Genomic DNA, 15,964 nt, shown 5'->3' with positions numbered 1-15,964 from the left:
GGAATAAAACAGTTCTTCAAAAACCTGTAAAAAGCACTTCAAATATATTTCTCAATCTCAAACTCCAACATTTAATCAACTCAATATGTTTCTCAACTCAAATCCACAGTAATTTTTCAGTATTTTCAAAGGCTGAGATAAAAGAAATATATCACAAATTTTACAAGACAAAATAATTTACAACTTATTTTACAATTTCAATGTACAATTTTAATTTAAAACTGCTCAAAACCAATAACACTATATACATACAGTGAACATACATTACAATACAAAATACAAAATATGGTATACTCAATATACCCGATGAACTCTCAATATAGCATTAGCAGCCTAGTCTGCTGCCCTGTCAGTCTGTCTACCTACAACAGCAATGAAAAGCTATCGCTGAGTAAAATTTACTCAATAGTGCACAATAACAATTTGAAATGCGATACATAATTCTTTTATTGACAATTCACAAATCAAATAATTCACAATTCCATTTCACAATTTACAAAGTTCATATAACACAAATTTGATCAAACAATTGAATAACACAGTTTTGCCAATCAATAACACCATTTGATCAAATAACTGAATAATACAGTTTTGCCCATCAATAATACAATTTGATCAAATAACTGAATAATACAGTTTTGCCAATCAATAACACCATTTGATCAAATAACTGAATAATACAGTTTTGCCAATCAATAACACAATTTAGGTCATGACACAATTTTTCCGCACATGCCGTATTGTACACCACGACAAGACACACTCACCCCAATTATCGAAATCAATGAGGGAGGAAGATAGCTATATAATGAGTACTCATCCACACTCACCTCAGACTGACAAATCAAAGAGGGAGGAACATAATCACACTCACCCCAGACTGATAAGTCAAAGAGGGAGGAATATAATAACAGTGTCATGCCAAGTGTGAATCAAAATAATTCTAAATCACAATATTTCATACAATTCCCAAATCACATTTTATCTCAAAATTTTCATTTGCAAAGTAGGCAACACATTAATTTTCAAATAAGATTCTCAAAGCCAAAATAATAAAAAATTATTCATAACTCATTTCTCCAAATAAATTTTCGAGTAAAAGCAGTGAATATAAAAAGTATTGTGCACAGACACAATTTAAAACTATAATGTTCAAATAAATTTTTAAGTAGAAAATAAAAAATCAAAATTATTATGCACAAACACAATTTAAAACAATAACATACAAATAATCATAATTTATTTCAATTGAAAATTTCAAAAGAAATAACTATTGTGCACAAACCTCTGATATATGCCTCTTGGCTCTGACTCAGTGTTTCCTTCCCCTTCCCTGAGTCTTTGCTAACTAAAACACACAATTTGAAGTGTTTCAGTACTCATTTAAACCATCTCTAACAATAAGGCTTAATACTTAATTTATTGAATTCTATCATTTCCTTAGTCAACCTAAGATGTTGACCCTCGATGCAGTCTAGGTGAATTAGGTTTTAATGTTATCAATATGTCACATTTTATAGCCTTTTAGTATTGGTACATGTTACCCAATTCATTTCCATGTAGTGCATTTTATTGCAATTTGTCGGATTCCGGTATACTAATTTGACCTAACCGGATGACCTTGTTCCCTCAGTTTTCGGGTTTCGGTCAAAACTACAGACTTGTAGGTCTATGTCTTATTGCACAGAGGGCAAAATTTCAGGTCATTCTGAGTTTACTAGACCAAGTTATGGTCAATCTACCAATGCTGGTCAGAATGCATCAAAATGGTCACTTTAGGTCATTTTTTTGGTCACTTTTGGTTCGGCCAGTTTTTGGACCCGAACTTGTGCAAGCTATTTGACTTGTTTATGGTCATTTCTGAGCTTTGGTGTCTTCATAAGAATTGTAGATATATGTCTTAACTATTCATGATAAAAATTTCAGGTCAATTGGAACTGTTTTGAGTGAGTTATGGCCAAAACACTAACTACTGCCCAAATGGTCAATTTTCAGGCTTTTCAATGCACTAATCCGGATTTGGTCATTTTTCAAGTCACCTTCCAAGCAGAATTTTGGTAAGCTTCCATCATGAAAGTTGGCACATTTTGTGCCTAGTTTCACCTCCAATTGGTCTCATACCAATTGGAGCCACACACTTAAGGTTCTAAGCCAAAATATACACTGCCCTGCAACATACTCTTCATTACATACCAAAGGACACATTCAACACTTACCAAGTCACTTCCTTCATGCCATTTCTATTTTGTACCATAACATAAACACATTTCACAACACATTTTTGGTCATTTTGGCAGCTTATAACCACACTCAATATGCATATTATAGTCCAGAATTTTCCAAGTTTAAATTACAAACAATTTAACAACATAACCTAGCTTATTTACGTGTCCAAACTCAAACCTTTATACATATGTATATGCTGCCATAACAAGCACCATAATTCAACAATATAATTTCATAAACCAAACCACAAAATAACATATCTTGATATACACTTCAAGTTTGTGGAATTGTACCTTTCTTTCAATTTACTTCCAAGCTTCCAAAATCAAGTGTACTTTCACATATACTTAGTATACATCACCCAATTTATTCCTACACACATAAACACTTAATCAACACTTTAATCTACCATTTACATGCAAGGATAAACTGCTCCTATTGAAGTTTCATGGCTGCCAAAAATGTACCTCTCCCTTAACTCATCAAACTTCAAAAATCTTTCCACAATTCAACTACCCATAACATCCATACAAAGTTTAATGAAATAAATATCAAAAATACATACTTACCACTTTTGAAACTCTTCAAAACCTCACCAAAACTTGATCTTCTTGCTGCCTATCTACTGCCCAAGTGGTGTAGAACAATTTTTGTGAAGGAAAAGGTAAGAAAATTGGCTTGGAGATGAGAGAATGGAGCTTGCTTGGAGCTTGGAAAGGTTTTGGCTATGGAGGTTTCTCTCACTTTAATTTCTGCTGGTTGTTGCTACGTTGAAGAAGATGAGCAATCTATCCAAAATGAAGGTTTAGTGATCCACTTAAGTGAGTTAGTGGAGCACCATGTGAGATTTAATATTTGTTTAATCTTAAATTTCCAAATTCTCACATTAAGCTCCTATCTTTTGCTATTTGAATTAGGTACCACCAATTTAATTCTTTATGATATTTTCCAAGTGTAATATCATGTATTTTTAATGGATATTTAGGTCAAAAGACAACTTAGGGTGTCAAATGACCACAATACCCCTGTTCGGGTTGCATTCTCGATTTTTCGGTAATACCGAGTTTTGTCGTTTTCTCGATTTCCCGTTTTTCTTTGTACTAATTAATTAATTTTTCTTTGATATTTCTAATGTTATTTATACTTCAATAGGCATTTATTTAAGTCATAAAAATATTTTCCAGAATTCCCCGCGGTCAAGGGTTAGTCAACGGTCCTCGCCGCAACTTCCCGGTGCGGTCACCCATTGCTACGGTTTTTGGCTCGTTTAACTTGGTTACATTTCATTGCTATTATTTTTCCTTTATTTTTCTTGTATTTTCTTTTCTTGTATTTCATTATTCTATGTCTCCTCACTAATATTTAAATATAGTTCTAGGCATTCTAGCTGTCCGGACAGACACTAGTCACCGGAGCAGTAGAACGCACTACCTAACATAGGGGTGTTACATTTCAGCCGAACAATTCTGCCTCTTGAATCAGCTCACAATTTATTGATTTCTTCATTCTTTTTCACTTGATTTCATGTGTTGATCATCAATTCCTTCAATTCCATCACAAAACATCATCTTAAATGTAACACCCCTCACCCGTCTACAGTGTAGCCAAGCAAAGTGTGTTACACGGAGTGCCGGAGCACCTGATCTTATCTGATTTCATTATAGTTCTTGATTTATTTATTCAAAAACTTTATTTAAGGTTTAGGCTATTTTTACTTTTATCAAAATCTAACTAATTTGGAAATTTCAAAAAATTTTAACAATAATTCGACAAAGTGTCGGCTGTAATTTGGACTAACAGTTCTTCTGAACCTGCCAAAGACAATTCACAACATATTCAAATTCATAGCTCAATTTATCTCAATAATATCTCATCAGTTTTTCAAAATTTCTTAAACTCAATCTCATTCTGAATCATTATAATTAGACAATCAATTCAGACATTAGAATTCTTACATTTCATTAACTTATATAATTTTCCAATTAAGTACATAAATTTGTCAAGTACAGGATATACAAATGAAATTACAATATACTTAGAATGAACAAAATACATAACATGTATAATTATGAGCCCTATCTACATGCATTGCTGAGGAGGTGACAATCTTGAACTCTTACGACATACGTAGATCGGACTCCAAAAATCTCGATCGACCATCTGGTTTTACCTTCAGTACCTACGCGAGGAAGCAATTCCATCGCGCTAAGCATTTCTGCTTAGTGGTGCAATAGTATAACAAGAAATAATATATATAAATAAAGAAAGAAATAACTCATAATTCGGATATCCAGGAATCAATTATTCTAACTGTATTGTATTTTAAGTCTCTAAGGTTCTGCAAATTGTATCTTTATTATGTTTCTATTGCTAATCTCTTTTACTCATTTCATTCAATGCTTAATTTAATTGTACAGAAATTTTCGTATACTTAACTTAACTTAACTGCCTGAATTGAATAATGTTTTAATTGATTGCCCATGTAGCCTATACACTGACCAGACTGGATAAACGGATATACTAGCACTGGGTACCTAGTACCTCGGGCCGTCACGCTATCGGTCACAAAGTATCTCCCAGTGTGCAAACAGTGTGGCTAAAAAGCCATATAATCAATCAGGCATTAAGCCGAGTACAATAACACAATCTGTATAGCCATACGCTATTAAAATCATAGTATGGCATAATAAGCCATAAAACACAGTATGACGTAAAGTCATTTACAGAATAGCTGTCAGAATCCTATTGGCATGCCAACCTATCCAAACTAGTCAACTAGGCAAATTAAGGCATATTACAATATTACATATTTAATTTTTTTATTCATAGGGTTTATACATCTTTATGCCTTCCGCTGGTCAATAAAATTATTGACCTTTTTATGCATCATGGATAGGTTGATTCTAGCATCAACATGTCACAATTTACAATTCAATATGTTGTCAATATAATGCAATTTACCCTTTTCACAAGTTGGCATTCATTGCCAAATCACTTCAAGCATCATTTTATGTAATTACCAATTTTCAATTTTAGTGTGCTAGATTGGTCTAGCTTAAAGTCCTATTTCCCTTGGATTTTAGCTTCTGGTCAAAGAAGAAAAATTATAGCTGTATGTCTTATTGCACGCGGGGCAAAATTTCAGGTCGTTACGAGTTGTATAGACCAAGTTATGGTCAATTTACTAATGCTGGACAGATTGCACCTTTACTTCAAAATTTGGTCAAATTTAGGTAACTTTTGGTTCGGCAGTTTTTGTACCCGAACTTGTGCAAGCCATTTGACTTGGTTCTGGCCATTTCTGGGCTTAGGTGTCTTCATAAGAATTGTAGATATATGTCTAAACTAACAATGGTAAAAATTTAAGGTCAATTGGAGCTGTTTTGAGTGAGTTATGGTCATCCTAATGACTACTATTCATATGGTCAAAAATCTGGGTTGCAAGGTTGCTATTCCGGATTTGATCATTTTTAAGGTCAGTTTCTAGGAAGAATTTTGGCAACATTTCTACATGAAAGTTGGCCTATTTGGTGTCTAGTTTCACCTCCCATTGGCCTCATACCAATTGGGTTTACAGTTTGGCACTTATGACCTAATTTAGGTACTGCCATCAATACACAACCTACACAAAACACATACACTTCCAATTGATATTCCTTCTCCTCCTCATTACTTCAATATTCAATCAATGACACTTCCGTATATATATTGTACACAATTCCAGCAACAATTTTGGGTAGAATATTCAAGTGCTCAATGCACACAATTCACCATTAAGTTCAATATTCACTTCCACCAAAATTTAACATATCTCAATGTCAATATTACACATACACTTCAACATGATCATACTTCAATATCACCTACACTTGCTGCCCACAATTTAATACTAGCATATTTCATTAATAAACTACATATTCACACACAAATTCATGATTTAATAGGCTGCCAAACATGGCAGTTTGCCAACGTATCAAGACCCATATTCAAACCCTTAATTCAAGCACTAACATGCATATCATTGGATATTAACTTACTACCACTTCCATTTAAATTAATCAACCTTAATTTCCATCCATTATAGGTAAGAAAAACTCAACTACAATAAACTTTCATGGCTGTCCAAAATTGAATATATCAATAACTCATCAAATCCTTCAAATTTCTTCACCATCCAACTCATCTCAACCTTAATACAAACTTTAATGAAGCAAGGGATGAAAAACTAGCACTAACCTTTTTTTAGCTTCACCAAAACTTCATCAAATCCTCTTCTTTTTGCTTCCAACATACTGTCCAAGGTGTGTGTGCAAGCTTTGATGAAGAAACTATGGTGAAATGAGGGCTTGAACATGGTTGCATGGTGATGGAGGGAGTTTGGCCATGGTGGACTTCCATGGAGGTTTTGGGAGGATCAATTCAGCTGGTCATTTGGAAGGAAGAAGATGGACTGAATTTCTGTCCAAAATGACTTAATTAAGTGTCCCAAGACTTGAGTTAGTGGAGCACTCACTTTAACTTAATGTTTAATTATTCCTATTTTCCTAATTTGCACATTTATCTCATTTCCTTCACTATTAACATAATGTACTACCAATTAATTTTTCATAACATTTATAAAGTGTAATATCATTTATTTTTAATGGACATTGAGGTCAAAAGGCAACTCTAGGTGTCAAATGACCAAAATACCCCACTTCGGGTTATATTTCCGATTTTTCGGTAACACCGATTTTTGTCTGTTTCTCGATTTTTCGTTTTTCTTTGTACTAATTTATTATTTTTTCTTTAATAATTCTAGCGTCAATTATATTTCAATAGACCTTTACTTACGTCCCGAAATTAAATTCTGAGGGTTCCCCGTGGTCCTGGGGTCGGCAACGGCCTTCCTAGTGCAGTCACCCATCGCTGCGATGTCGGCTCGTTTAACTTAGCTTCATTTTCTCTCTTTCATTTGTCTTTGATTTTTCTTGCATTTTCTTCTTATTTATTTCATTATTATATGTCTGTTCATTATCACCAAATTGTAGTTCCAAACATTCCGACTTTCCAGGGTAGACATTAGCCATCAGAATAGTAGAATGTACGGACTACGAAAATGAGGATGTTACAACTCTTCCCCTCTAAAAAGGAATTTCGTCCTCGAAATTCATTTGATTCAAACAACCGAGCTTATCGTTGTCTCATAATTTTATTCACTTTTCTATCATTGTTTTCCTCTGCCTTTAGTATTCCTACTCATGAAATTCTATTATTCATTAGTTTCTTGATCTCTCATACTAGGATTCTTTACCAGTCCTTCTGTTTCTTTTACCAATTCCAACTCTGTTAAATTACCCTTTGTCTAGGTATTCTGCATTTATCTCATACAAGACCTTATACCTTGGTATCTTCATGCTTATTTAATAAATATCACTATACACAAACTCCATCAATGGAAGGTATCTATTCTTGCGTCCGGAGAGAGCATCAATACAATTTCTAAATGTATTCTCAAATACCTACATCATTCCTTTCTGTCAAAAATATTAAAATACTAATAAGACTCCATATCTATGTCCAAATATCTTCATCCTCAAGCTGTTCTTTCTAATTTATAGCCATACTGAATTCTCAAAGCTTATAGCAATTTTTGCGGTAATGGTAGTCCACATTAGTGTAACCGAGTCACTGACTCTAGCTACCTTAGAAGTGTAGTCTTTCGATAGGCTAGTTCTGAAGTTTTAAATTTCTGACTAGAATTTTCACATTTATTTCCCATAATAGTACTCTATTCGGGCGTAACTGTATCAAATTATAGATTACTTATAAATATTCTTATTTTATTCTACCACGAGGAAGCACGTAGCTCTACACAATAATCTCATGTCGGTACTGTAATCTGTAGCTTACAATACAAACATTGAGAACATTACGTAGTTATTACATTATAACCTCATGAACTAGGTTTTCTACTTCTTTTTCTAATGCCCTCTGCGGCTCTAAGTCCATATCTTAACTTTGAATAATCAAAAGTAAACAGATCTGCATTAGTATCACCTTGACTCTTATGAATGCAATGCATGTATGCACACTATCTTTCCACTTATCTTTGCCTAGGAACACCTAAACCGTGCTCTGATACTACTAAATGTAACACCCCTCATCCGTCTACAATGTAGCCAAGTAAGGCGTGCTACACGGTGTGCCGGAGCACCTGATCTTATCTGATTTCATTACAGTTCTTGATTTATTTATTCAAAAACTTTATTTAAGGTTTAGGCTATTTTTACTTTTATCAAAATCTAACTAATTTGGAAATTTCAAAAAATTTTAACGATAATCCAACAAAGTGTCGGCTGTAATTTGGACTAACAATTCTTCTGAACCTGCCAAAGACAATTCACAACATTTTCAAATTTATAGCTCAATTTATCTCAATAATATCTCATCAGTTTCTCAAAATTTCTTAAACTCAATCTCATTCAGAATCATTATGATTAGACAATCAATTCAGACATTAGAATTCTTACATTTCATTAACTTATATAATTTTCCAATTAAGTACATAAATTTGTCAAGTACAGGATATACAAATGAAATTACAATATACTTAGAATGAACAAAATACATAACATGTATAATTATAAGCCCTATCTACATGCATTGCTGAGGAGGTGACAATCTTGAACTCTTCTGACACTTCTGCAGATCTGGACTCCAAAAATGTAACACCCTCCTGATAATCACTCCGTACATCCTACTGTTCCGGTGACCGGTGTCGGTCCGGACAGCTAGAATGTCCGGAAAAATATTTAAACTAAAGTCAGGAATCATAATTAACTCAAATATTAATAAGAAAAATTTAGTAAAAATTTTTGAAATTAAAATACAACCAAGTTAAACGAGCCGGTGCCCTAGCGATGGGTAACCAGAGGGAAGTTGCGGTTCTTGCAACGAGGAGCCCTACACTCGGGGGAAAAATTATAAAAATAATTTTTGGGACTCCAGAGAAGGGTTATTGAGGTTCCCATGGCATTAGAATGCCAAGAAAATACCTAGAAAAATTTTTCTATCGGTACAGACAATTTTGACCCGTTAAGCCAAACGGAGGGCATTTTGGTCATTTCACTTTTCGAGGTGAATTTTGGCCGACTTGTCCAGTTGATTAAAAAATTAATATGACATAAAATATGAATAAACATTACTAGAAATCAAATTGAAAATGAGTAGTGGAGGAAAGGAAAGAAAATGAGGAAAAAAAAGCTTAATTATGGCATCATGGTGATGTCATTAAGGAAATTTGGACCAATCACAATTAAGCCATCCTTTGACCAAAAAATAAAAAGACTAAATGAAGACTAAATAACTAAAAATTTCAGCAGCCCCTCCTCATTCTCTTACCAGCCGAAACCCTAGTGTACCCAAACCACCATTGACAACCTAATCAAAGCTCAATTCCCTCCTTTATTTCACTCTAAAACCCATAAGTCCCTTCATCAAAAATTAATCCCACACCTAGACAAAGCTTTTGGCAGCCAAGGAAAAGAAAGAAAGTGAAGTTGGGGCTTTGGAAATTCTACCCATTCAAGGTTAGTGCTACACTTTCATTCTCCTTCTTTTAAATCTTAGTTAGAACATCATTTTGAGCTAAGAAATTTTAAGAAATTGAAGTAAATTATATGTGTCATGGTACCTTCAATTTTCAGCAGCCCTATGAAAGTATGAGGTTGATTGTTTTAATAAATTTAGAGTGGCTAGAAATAATGGTTAAGGTATTAATATACATGGACATTAAACTAAGTATGCTAATTAAGGTTATGAGTAAATTGATTTGGATATTAGGGTTTGGAAAGGTGAGAATGTGACTTGGTTTATTAAACTGTTAAAGAACAATCTAATGGTCAATAAGTGACCATTTGAGGTATGTTGAACACAATTTGGATTGAAAAATGGTATGGCAAAGTCAAGGTATAAACTGCCCTAGGACAGCAGCATAGGGACTGAAAATTCAGTCCCTTTGCACTGCCATAACTTGGGCTGTGTTAGTCCAATTGAAGTTTGGCCAATTGGACATGAAACTAGGCTTATAATGGCACATTTTTGCTGAAGAAACCATGCCCAAAAGACCAAATCAAGAGGACCAAAACTTGGCCCCAATCCGGATACCCTGCAGCTGGTTCTGCAGAATTGACCAAATGAACAGTAACTGTTCATTTGGCCATAACTCACTGTAGATTTGGTCAATTGACCTGAAAGTTTTACAGCAACAAGTTAAGACATAGACAAACAACTTTCATGAAGGAACCTACCCCAAATTATGGCCAGAACCTAACCCAAATGGCTATGGCAGTCACTGTTCATGCTACTGTAGATATGATATTTTCTGCAGAATGCAAATCCGGCCAGCCTGGGTTTTTGGGTCATATCTGGAGCTACAAAACTCCAAATGGAGTGATTCAAAAAAGGAAATTTAACTAGACAAAATAAGGAACAACTTTTATGTTTTACATTTCTTCAAATTCCCACAGTAACAGTGTCCAATGGAACAGTGAAGTTGACTCACCAAAACTGAAAATTCTGCTTGTGTTGAGTTACACTTTGAAATGGTATTAACACTTAATGCCAACAAGTTTTAAACACCAAATGTGGTATGTTGGGAGTACCAAAGTCAATGTACACATTTTTATTCTAAAAGTCAACATTTTTGTTGACCAATGATGAATAGTGACACCAAAAATTTGAAATTCACAAATTGAAGAATTTAAAAGTTTCAAATGCCCTAGTATACCTAACAAGATTGGTTTGGATAGTTTGGCATGCCAATAGGGTTCAGTTAGCAGTACTGCACATGGCAATATACCATTCTGTGATTTCATGGCTTTTAGCCATTCTGACTTTGTATTGAGACTTGGCCTTGTGCCTGATATTATTTACAGCTTGTTAGCTGTTCTGTTGCACACCGGGAAATGAATATGTGACCGACGGTGTGACGGCCCGAGGTGCTAGGTACCAGTGCCAATTTACCCATTATCCAGTCCAGTCATCTAGTGTAGGTTACTTGGGGCAACCAAATGAATAAAAGTGAACAACGTTAACGAAATAATGGATATACCAATACCAAACAAAGAAAGCATACACATTCTATACACATTCATTTTCTTGCTATTTTCTTCTATTATATTATTGCACCACTAAGCATTATTGCTTAGCGTGTTGCTTTTGCCACGCGTAGGTACTGGAGATCCCGATCGTGAGCCCAGTAGACCGCAGACTGGGTGAGTTCATCCTGTAGATCTGCACAATGTCCGTGTCACCTCACTACCTGCAGTGCATAGGTAGGGCACTAGGTATCATTTTGTCATTTTGATATTTTGTAGCAGATTTTTACTTTCTCATATGTATTTGAACTCATGTAATATATTTTGATGTTCATGTAAATAATGAAAGTTATGACTATGAATGCAAAAATTTGAGCATGTATTTATCGCTTGTATATGAGAAATGGATGTTTGAGAAATATTGTTGAGATTTTGGATATTGGAGTTTGAGATGATGAAATACAAATATTGGAAGTGTTTTTAACAGGTTCCGAAGAACTGTTTTCTCCATTTTTAGCCGGTACTCCGCCGGATTTTCTTTAAAATCTTCGGAACCTCAAATGAATAATGATTTTGATAAATGGTTAAAATAAATCATATTTCATAAATTAACTTCAAAAGCATGATATAAATGAATTGAGGAATATTAGAGTGTGCCAGTACACCGTGTGGCATTACTTACTCGGGTATACTGTACACGGGTAAGGGGTGTCACATTTAGTGGTATCAGAGCACGGTTTAGGCGTTTCTGGGCCTAGATTGAGTCCATACCATGCATTGCATTTGTAAGAGTCGAGGTGACACTAACGCAGATCTGTTTATCTTTCTTATTTTGAATAGGATATGGATCCTTCATCTCAGAGAGCCGTTGAGGAGGAAGTGGAGAGTCATGCTCCACCTGCAGCAGCTGAGACTGGGGGCATGAGAGAATCTGCTCCGCTAGCTCAAGCAGAGCCTGCTCAGCCTCCACAGGCCATGTTCCAACAAATGGCCGACTTCTTTAGACAAATGGCCGGGGTAATGCCAGCACCACCACCACCACCACCAGCTCCACAGCAGAAATCACACCTGGAAAGGCTAAGGAAGTTTGGAGCTGTGGACTTCTATGGCAAGAGAGAAGATGACTCTGTTGCAGCCGAGAATTGGTTGAACAGAACAGGCAGAGTACTAAAACAACTCCACTGCACTCCAGAGCAAAACCTGGAAGCTGCCATCTCTTTACTGCAAGATGATGCATATGAGTGGTGGGACACCGTGTCCAGTGAAGTGCAGCCAGAAGCTGTAACTTGGGACTTCTTTCTCTCTGAGTTCAAGAAGAAATATGTGGGTACTGTATACCTGGAAGAGAGAAGAAGAGAATTTATTAACCTGAGGCAGAGACAATTGTCAGTGGCTGAGTATGAGAAAGAATTCGTCCGATTAAGCCGCTATGGAAGGGAGATAGTCCCAAATGAAGCTGAAAGATGCAAGAGATTTGAAGAGGGACTAAATGACAACATCAAGATCCAGCTCACTGCCTTGGGAATCACAGAATTTACCAAGTTAGTGGAAGCTGCAATAAAGGTGGAAAAAGTAAGAATTAGTGAACAGACCAGAAGGGATAGACAGCAGAAGAGGGGACCAGGTCAGTCTAGTTCCGCTCCTGGATTTGGGAAGAAGTTTAAGGGTCCTCCTGCATGGAGTTCGGCCGCCACGTGGTCGTGGTCACCTCAGGGGCCCAGGCCACAGTTCACCCCTAGGAGAGGTCAGTCCACACCATCAGTGGGCAGCTCTCCAGGGATGGGGTTCAGGGGACCAGCCCCAGCATCTTCTGCGTGTCCACACTGTCAGAAATGGCATAAGGGGGAGTGTTGGAGAGTGACTGGTGCTTGCTTGAGGTGTGGGTCAGCAGAGCATCAGTTGAGAAACTGTCCACGCAGAACTACTACAGCTGCTCCAACACAAGCAGACAGACCTGCTCCTGCACCACAGAGAGGTAGAAAATCTGGTAAATCTGAGGCTGTTGGACCATCACAGAGGCCTGCATCTGAGCCAGCAGAGAGGCCTGACAGTAGACCACCAGCAAGGGCTTATGCTATTAGAGCTCAGGAGGAGCAAGATGCCCCGGACGTCATCAGGGGTACGTTCTCCCTCTACACTACACCTGTGCATGCATTGGTGGATCCAGGATCCACTCATTCATACATCTGCATCAATCTACCCGTAGAAAGGGGGATACTGGTAGGGGAGAGTGACCAAGACATTCTGGTCACTAATCCATTGGGTCACAGTGTGGTAGTGAACAAGGTATACAAGGGTTGCCCTTTAAGGATTCAGGGGTATGAATTCTTGGCAGACTTGATTGAGTTGCCTTTCCATGAGTTTGACGTGATTTTGGGAATGGACTGGTTGTCACGTCATCAGGCAATAGTTGATTGCAAATTGAAGAGAATTTCTTTGAAAACCCCTGAGGGTAATGAAATTACAGTTGTGGGTGAAAGGACAGATTTCTTGTCCAATGTCATCTCAGCCACAGTTGCAAGAAGAATGATGAGAAAAGGCTGTGAAGCCTACCTAGCACATGTGGTGGATACTAGGCAGGCTAAGCCAAACCTGAGTGACATACCCACAGTAAGAGACTTCCCAGAGGTATTCCCTGAAGAATTGCCTGGTTTGCCACCAGAAAGGGAAGTTGAATTTGCTATTGAGACACTGCCGGGTACAGCACCCATTTCCATTGCTCCTTATAGGATGGCACCCACTGAATTGAGGGAGTTGAAAACTCAGTTGCAAGAGTTGCTTGATAAGGGGTTCATACGCCTCAGTGTGTCACCCTGGGGAGCTCCAGTGCTGTTTGTAAAGAAGAAGGATGGGACTTTGAGGCTTTGTATTGATTACCGGCAGTTGAATAAAGTGACTGTGAAGAACAAATATCCGTTGCCTAGAATTGATGATCTGTTTGATCAGTTGAAGGGAGCAGGAGTATTTTCTAAGATTGATCTCAGATCAAGGTATCATCAGTTGAGGGTGAAAGATGTAGATGTGCCCAAGACTGCGTTCAGGACCCGGTATGGGCATTATGAGTTTCTGGTGATGCCCTTTGGCCTAATAAATGCACCAGCGGCGTTCATGGACCTTATGAACCGTATCTTCCAACCATACCTAGATCGGTTCGTAGTGGTCTTTATTGATGATATTCTGGTGTACTCCAAGACCAGGGAAGAACATGATGAACATTTGAGGATTGTTCTGCAAACCCTGCGGGAAAAGAAGCTGTATGCTAAGTTGTCCAAGTGTGACTTTTGGCTGAATGAGATTGCATTCCTTGGACACATAGTGTCAGCTGATGGGATTAGGGTGGATCCCAAGAAAATAGAAGCAGTGATGGAATGGAAGCCTCCCAAGAATACAACTGAGGTCAAAAGCTTCTTGGGGCTAGCTGGGTATTACAGGAGATTTGTAAAGGGATTTTCCCTAATAGCTGCTCCAATGACCAAGTTGTTACACAAGAATGTCAGATTTGACTAGAATGACAAGTGTCAGACCAGTTTTGAGAAGTTGAAGGCTATGTTGACAGAGGCACCAGTGTTAACACAGCCAGTGTCAGGAAAGGACTTTGTGGTCTACAGTGATGCCTCTCATAATGGGTTAGGGTGTGTATTGATGCAAGAGGGGAAAGTGATCGCCTATGCTTCCAGGCAGTTAAGGCCACATGAACAGAACTACCCTACCCATGATCTAGAGCTTGCAGCAATTATCTTCGCACTGAAGATATGGAGGCATTACCTGTATGGTGAAAAATGCTACATTTACACAGACCACAAAAGCTTGAAATATTTGCCAACCCAGAAGGAGCTCAACCTTAGACAGAGGCGATGGATTGAGTTCCTGAAGGATTATGACTGTGTAATTGACTACCATCCTGGGAAGGCAAATGTAGTTGCTGATGCTTTAAGCAGAAAATCCATGATAGCTTTGAGATCATTGAATGCCCGTCTATCTTTGGTTCGAGATGGAGCTATTTTGGCTGAGTTGCAAGTGAGGCCAAACCTGCTACAACAGATTTTAGATGGGCAAAAGGCAGATGAGAAGCTAATGGCTATTATGAGCAAGATCTCAGAGGGAAAAGCAACTGATTATGAGGTGAAAGCAGATGGGTGTCTGTACTACAAAGGAAGACTGTGTGTACCAGATGAGGGGGAATTGATGGTCAATATTCTAAAAGAGGCACACACTAGTGTATATGCTATGCACCCAGGAAGTACAAAGATGTATCATGATCTGAAGCTTCAGTATTGGTGGCCTGGTATGAAGAAAGACATAGCTGACTATGTGACTAAATGCTTGACATGTCAGCAAGTCAAGGCAGAACATCAAGTTCCATCGGGCTTGCTACAGCCTATACGCATACCTGAATGGAAGTGGGATCGGGTCACCATGGATTTTGTAAGTGGTCTACCTCTCACTCGGAAGAAACATGATGCAGTATGGGTAATAGTGGATAGATTGACCAAGTCAGCACATTTTCTGCCAGTTAGAACTGACTACTCACTGGAGAAGTTAGCAGAATTGTATATCAGTGAGATAGTTAGACTACATGGAATTCCACTTTCCATCATATCTGATCGAGACCCAAGGTTTACATCGAGATTCTGGAAGAAGTTGCATGAGTCCTTGGG

The sequence above is a fragment of the Hevea brasiliensis genome, chromosome 13 (assembly GCF_030052815.1).
Source record: "Hevea brasiliensis isolate MT/VB/25A 57/8 chromosome 13, ASM3005281v1, whole genome shotgun sequence".
Lineage (NCBI taxonomy): Eukaryota > Viridiplantae > Streptophyta > Magnoliopsida > Malpighiales > Euphorbiaceae > Hevea > Hevea brasiliensis.
Note: the sequence above shows the minus strand (reverse complement) of the source record.